The sequence below is a fragment of the Coenobita brevimanus genome, chromosome 68 (genome assembly GCF_032717465.1).
Source record: "Coenobita brevimanus isolate Jiangsu-jjx chromosome 68, ASM3271746v2, whole genome shotgun sequence".
In the NCBI taxonomy this organism is placed as follows: domain Eukaryota; kingdom Metazoa; phylum Arthropoda; class Malacostraca; order Decapoda; family Coenobitidae; genus Coenobita; species Coenobita brevimanus.
In genome coordinates this window covers 1,793,259-1,799,828 of record NC_137021.1, presented here as the reverse complement: position 1 = coordinate 1,799,828, position 6,570 = coordinate 1,793,259, and the positions used below count along the sequence as shown (strand labels likewise).

The 6,570-nt window shown below is 45.5% G+C and overlaps 1 pseudogene; it reads right to left on the bottom strand.

Annotated features, from left to right (window-relative positions):
• Positions 1-5,920: 5,920 nt before the first annotated feature.
• Positions 5,921-6,040, bottom strand: LOC145405907 (5S ribosomal RNA; annotated as a pseudogene).
• Between the last annotated feature and the right edge of the window lie 530 nt (positions 6,041-6,570).

Here is a 6,570-nt window from a genome sequence, read left to right as displayed (position 1 = left end):
AGTACTGATTCGATGCACTACCAAGGAGAAGGCTCGATGCTTCTTGGACCCCAGTTTGGCACGACACAAACCACCGATGTCGGCTCAACGCAGTTCAGCTCTGCAGAAGCCATGACTTCCCACCTCACCAACTGAATTGGCTTGACGTGGCGCCATCTCTCCCCAACCATACCCAGCCCTAGCTGCCACGTTTGTCCGTTACACCTTCTGGATCTTCAGTGCCAGATACAAGAAAAGAATTCAGAGGCCTCAACAGCTACTACACCTACTCGAAACTTACCATCAGTCAAGCTCCCTCATCCTTGTCAGAGACCCGAACAGGGGACCAGACGAGAGGTCCATAGCATGGTACTACGCCTTGCAGGACCTCACACCAACCATAGTGACCAATGAAGTGAAAATGTTCAGCCTCTAGCCACTAAGACATGACTTAAAAGACGGCGAGGGTAATAAAATACACAGGACAAAGCCATGGACCACAGTCCCTGCCCCGGCTACTACCACAGATAACCACTGCCAAGGATATGGGAGGTAGCCTCACCCCACCGCCAGGATAGCTACCACATGAGCTTCCAAGCAAGAGGAGCATGTTAACTGCGCACACACCTCCACTAGCCGCCCCTCTCGTCCCAAGTCGCAGCCCACCCGTCGTCGCAGCCAGAGCCCCAGGCACTGCAAATGGCCAGAGCTCTTCAGTCAGGTGTTGGCATGATGCAATACTAAAGAGAAGGCATGATGTTTCTTGGACCCCGGTTTGGCACGACGCAAACAGCTGACGTTGGCTCATTGTGACGTCCTAGCAGAACCAGCTCGACACAGTTCATCTCCACAAAAACCACAACGTCCCTCCTCACCAACTGAATTGGCTCGATGAGGTTCTGCTCCGAAGGATCCACAACGTCCCTCCTCACCAACTGAACTGGCTTGATGGGGTTCAGCACCGAAGAAGCCACAATGTCTCCCTATCCTGGACTGGCCACTGCAAGACACTGCAAACCTCGAAGTGACCCCTCTCCCTGTGCTCCCCCTTCCATGCCCCAACAGTCCCTCCCCTCCCCCCTACATCTGGAAAAGATCCTGGTAGCCCAACTGTATGACCTTGCCATCTCGCTTTTCTCGGGTCCCTTATAACCTCCCTCTGTACCCACTTTGGGAACAGTCCATACTAACGTCTGTTCCCTAGGTCCTTCGTGAGAACTAGATATCTGGTTTCCTCTTTCAGAACTACTGTTGAGTCGCAGTTTCTCCCATTTGGCCTTTGCTTTCAGATACGCTTTTAACAGACGTAAACTCACCTCCTGAATTTCCCCCCTTTTCCCTGTGTATAGGCTATTTCCCCGGCACACCCAGAGTAGAGGTCCCTTTGTGTCCTCAGACTAGACCCCTCCCCCAGATGGACCATATATGTCTTTGGCTTATTGTTGCCAGTGTTGTAATTAGAGTTTAAGGATAGTAATAAACCACTTGTATCGCCACCCTAAGTTTGTGTTCTCACCTTGTACTGTTAGAGTGTTGCATAAGTGTATTTTGTGCGTTCTTTCCTGTTTAGAAGAACCCCGATAAAAACCAGGTTATTGCCGGCATAACATTATTTACTCTAGCTTGAGAGAGGTCATCTAAACCAAAGGGGTTAGATATAGCCTTAACAACCCTTTCACAGCTAGAGGTGCATCTTAAGCTGAATCCATGCATTTTGCGGTTGCTTGATTAGGATGAAAAATGTCATTGCAATGTTGTTGTGACCGCAGGCATGTCTGGACCTGAATCCATTAGACTGCATGTTGAAGTTTTACTTGTACTGCAGGATTATGAACTGCTACAGATGCAGTTCCACTACAGATTGGGACAACTTTAGTATTCTATCCCAGTATATGCCAGACAACTTTAATCGAGTGTAAGTCATGGCTGTGGCAGCGCAAGTAATTTGTTCTATGCAACGCCAGTTTGAGATGAACCGGGAAAACTAATATACAACGTTTAGTACGAGCCCCAACACTCAAGAACATCATTGAAGGCTAACCAGAAATGTGAATATAACTAGCACATATGCCTGTCTCAACTAGAGTCCATAAGGGTCACCTCTCCACTCTCCTATTTTTCCCTTGGATCCATTTTCATCTCATTGACCTATTTTCCTGCACTGACCTTTTCCTCCCTTGGACCCATTTGTTCCCATGGATCCATTTCCTTCTTTGGGCTTTTTTTTTTTTCATTGAATATTTCCCTCAGGACTTAGTATAATAGGAAAAGTGTATGGTAGGATACTTATTGACAGAGCTAGAGAAAGAACAGAGAAATTAGTTGGAGAAGAACAGGGAGGCTTTAGGAGGGGAAGAGGTTGTGTAGATCAGATATTCATTCTTAGATCTTTAGTGGAAACGTTTCTAGAGAAGGGAAAGAAGTTTTATGTGGCTTTCATGGATTTGGAGAAAGCATATGACAGGGTGGATAGACAAGGATTGTGGAAAGTGTTAAGAATATATGGAGTAGATGGGAAGTTGTTGAATGCTGTGAAGAGTATGTACGATGGTGCGAAGGTTGCAGTGCGTGTGGACGGTGAACTAAGTGAATTTTTCTCTTTGAAAGTTGGGTTGAAACAGGGATGTGCCATGTCTCCATGGTTGTTCAATCTGTACATGGATGGGGTAATAAAAGAGGTACAAGGTAGGGTAGTGGAAGTTGGAGTGGCCCTGGTGAGAGAGGATAGTGTTTGGAAACTCCCTATACTGTTGTTTGCAGATGATACTGTGTTGTTGAATGAAGAAGGGGAGCTGCAAGGCTTGGTGGATGAGTTTGGGAGAGTGTGTAAGAAACGGAATCTAAAGGTGAATGTAGGGAAGAGTAAAGTGATGGTCTTTAAGAGAGGTGAAGTCAGTGAATGTACAACGAGGTTGGATGGTGAGGAATTGGAAAATGTGAGTACGGTACGTTTAAGTACTTGGGTAGTGTGATGAGTAAGGATGAAGGTTTGGAGGGTGAAGTGCTTGAAAGGGTACAGCAGGGAAGAAAGGTTGCTGGTTCTTTGAAAGCAGTAAGAAACAGGGAAGTGAGCATGGAAGTGAAAAAGTTACTACATGACAGTATTGTGATACCAACTCTAACGTATGGAAGTGAAGCTTGGACGTTGTTGGAAGGACACAAGTCAAGAGTGAGAGCAGTGGAAATGAGTTATTTAAGAGGAGCCTGTGGAGTCACATGGAGAGACGGTGACGAATGAGGATATAAAGGAGCGTTGTAGTGTGGATGTGGATGTGATAGGAAGCGTTATGAGGAACACACTGAGGTGGTTTGGCCATGTGGAGAGGATGGAGGGTGAAAGACTGACGAAGAGAGTGTATGTGAGTGAGGTGGAGGGGGGAAGAGGGAGGGGGAAGCCGAGGATGAGGTGGAGGGATGGGGTGGAGAGGTATATGAGAAAGGGGGGTGTGAGTTGGGAGCAGGGCAGTGAAATGGCGGGGGACAGGGCGACTTGGAGGCGATTTGTTTGTGGCCACCCCAAACGGGATTGAGGCGTCTGGCAATAGATAGACCATTTTATCCTCAGAGAATTTCCCCATTATCCTACTTTCTCCTCTGGACCGAATTTCATCATGGGCCAATATTTTTCCTCTTGGACCTATTTTCCTCCGTGGATATATTTTACCCCTTTAACTTATTTCCACCATGGTTATGATTTCCCTGCGTGGAGCCATTTTCCCCCGTTATGTATGTTCCCCGTGAACCCACTTCCCCCTTTGGGTCTCTGTTTTGCACCGTGGTCATATTTTTCCTCAGTGGACTGATTTCACCAGTTACCTATTTTCCACACCAGGGACCTGTTTTATCCATGGGTCTATTTCCTTCCCGTGGGGACACGAAGTCCCCACATGGACTTGTTTTCTCATGGACCTTTTTTACTCATTGGATCTGTGTTTCATTTAGGCCCATTTTCTCCAAAGACATATCTCCCATGGTCCTGTTTTCGTACGTGAACCTATTAACTACTAAAACTTCCCATTGAACCTATTTTTCCTCCATCCACCCACTTACCCACCCATATACCCATTCACTCTCCCAGTGTTACATGTACCATAGTAAAGCTTGTGTCGTGGCTTGGCTCTGGACATCCACCCACCCACCCAAAAAGCCCACCTAACCCACGCTCACGTGCCGAACTCTCCCGACCACTTCACCCTAGCCTTCTCTCCCCATCCAGTTTGCCCTCATCACCTACTTCGCCCACATACCCACCCGGCCACCAAGCCTAGACCACCACTATGTGACTTTGCGGCTCTCTCTCTACACACACACACACACACGCACTCACACAGACACACGAGTGAGACAGAGATGGAGAGATGCTTTATTAGTATAGACGTAAAAATGAGGTACATTTGCACATACATACTATCAGGGCTGTTTCTAGCCTTTTGGGGGCCCTAGGCAGAATGCTGTTTGGGGGCCCCTATCTTAGACCAGGGATGCCAGACGAAAAGGCGCGAACAAAAGCCAAGACAGCCAAGAAATAGCCAAGCACCACAACCTCGAGTCACTTTACACATATTTTAATTTCTTAAAAAGCTAATATTGGCAGCCTGGGGGCCCCCTAGTGGCATCGGGGGCCCTAGGCAACCGCATACTTCGCCTATAGCAAGAAACGGCCCTGCATACTATACATGATCCAAATTTACCCGTTACGTGGCAGCGTTACATAACATAGTTACTATAATAAGACAAAATAAAATCTGGAATAAAGAGTAATGGAAGACGAGATATAACCTAAAACACAGGTACTTGGTCAAGAGTACATTGAAAAGAGAAAAAAATCCCTGTACACAACACGAGTAGGCTAGTAGTAAATAGAAATAACGATCAGCATTGAGCAATAGGTGCCGTGGAGTCAAAGGCTAAGGAAACTACTAAACAACAGTCGGGGGGAGGGGGGGAAGTCTGAGCGTGGTTATGATAGGGCAGGGAACAACGTGATGGGAAAGTAGGTCCAAACAAGGTCCATTGAGATCTACACAGCTTAAGATAAAGAAGTTTATGAATATTACCCAGTATTTGGTGGAACTAATTCGATCACGTCATCTGGTATGCTGTTATAGTGCGCTTGATTTCTAGGTTAATTATACTAAATAGCTACTCAAAAGCTGGCCATATTCCCGGTCACAAAGTTGACAATATTAGCTTACATTGGATAAATGTTACTAATGTCATGTTAATTTTTGGCCTTTATGTTTCACGATGTTTGTGGTAAAGTGAAGAGAAACTTGCAGGTAAGAAACGTAACGACCTTGGTTGTCTTGTCATATTAAAAGGTAATTGAGGATGCTAGTATTCAACCTAAGAATTAAATATAATTCGCCCTGTTTGTTTACACTGAATGAGCAAGACTAGCCATCAAATAAAAAAAGTCGCGAAATATATCCCTCGTACTTTTGCCTCGTGTTTCTCTGGCTCAATATGGCTGTCGACTGCTAAGTCCTTTTCCTTCTACATTTACCAGCAGATCCTGGGACTATGAGAGTTTTTTGGTGTTCCTTGAAGTGTTTGACGTTAAAAAGATAAGGGAATTGACCCTCTTGATGTTCTACTGCGGCTTTGTCAGTGAAAATAACGTTTTATGAGGGTGTAATCAACGCTAGACGATGGCGGCGTCTTTGATCTCAGGGTAAGTATGGGCAACCGCCCAGGCCGTCTTCTCGGATGTTTACCAGGAAATTCTGGGATTCTGTGAACTTTCTAGCATCAGCGAATGTACTTAGAACCAATATGATCAGTGAATTGATCTTCATGGACTGCAACTAAGCATGTTCATTCATTCCTTGCCAGACGCCATGTATCCCAAACAGGGTGGCCAAGAGCTTAGAGTTAATTGATTTACAGGGAGGGGCACTAATCCTCCACCAACCCCACTTGACACGTAGGGAGAACGTTACGCCAACAGCTTCTGGTGTTCCCAGGCGGTCACCCATCCGAGTACTAACCAGACCCAACGTTGCTTAACTTCGCTGATCGGACGGGAAGCGGTGTACTCAACGTGGTGGTGAAAATAAGCTCTCTATAAGAGCACAGTTGATGTTGGACTGTCGAAGTGTTTGGGCTAGTGACTCCGAGGATAGCAGGGCAGCACCTCATACAAACCACAGGTAAGAAATTTTGGTATTTATATGCAGGAGTATTGTTTTTAAGGTCATAAAAACAGTGTGAAACAGGAGGAAGGAATGTCACGCATAACAACAACTTCGAAGGAGCATTCATCGACATTAACATTAGCCAGACAGCACCTATATGCACCACTGATACGAAGAATTAATATTCATTAGCCAATGTATTATCATTATGGCCAAGGGAAAGAATGAGTGAGCGAGGAGGCGGGAAAATAGGAGAGTAAGGCACGGGGAAGGTGTCAGACAAAACTGCTTTATGTTACTATAGTGAAATTTTAGAAACTTTTTGACTACTTTCATGGATTTTGTAGTTCTTACAGTGTGCTGTATATTTCTGTAACAGATAATAAATTTGTATGACAACATTAATGGACTTTGCCCATTTTAACAACTGATACCTTGGTAACTGACAGAATTC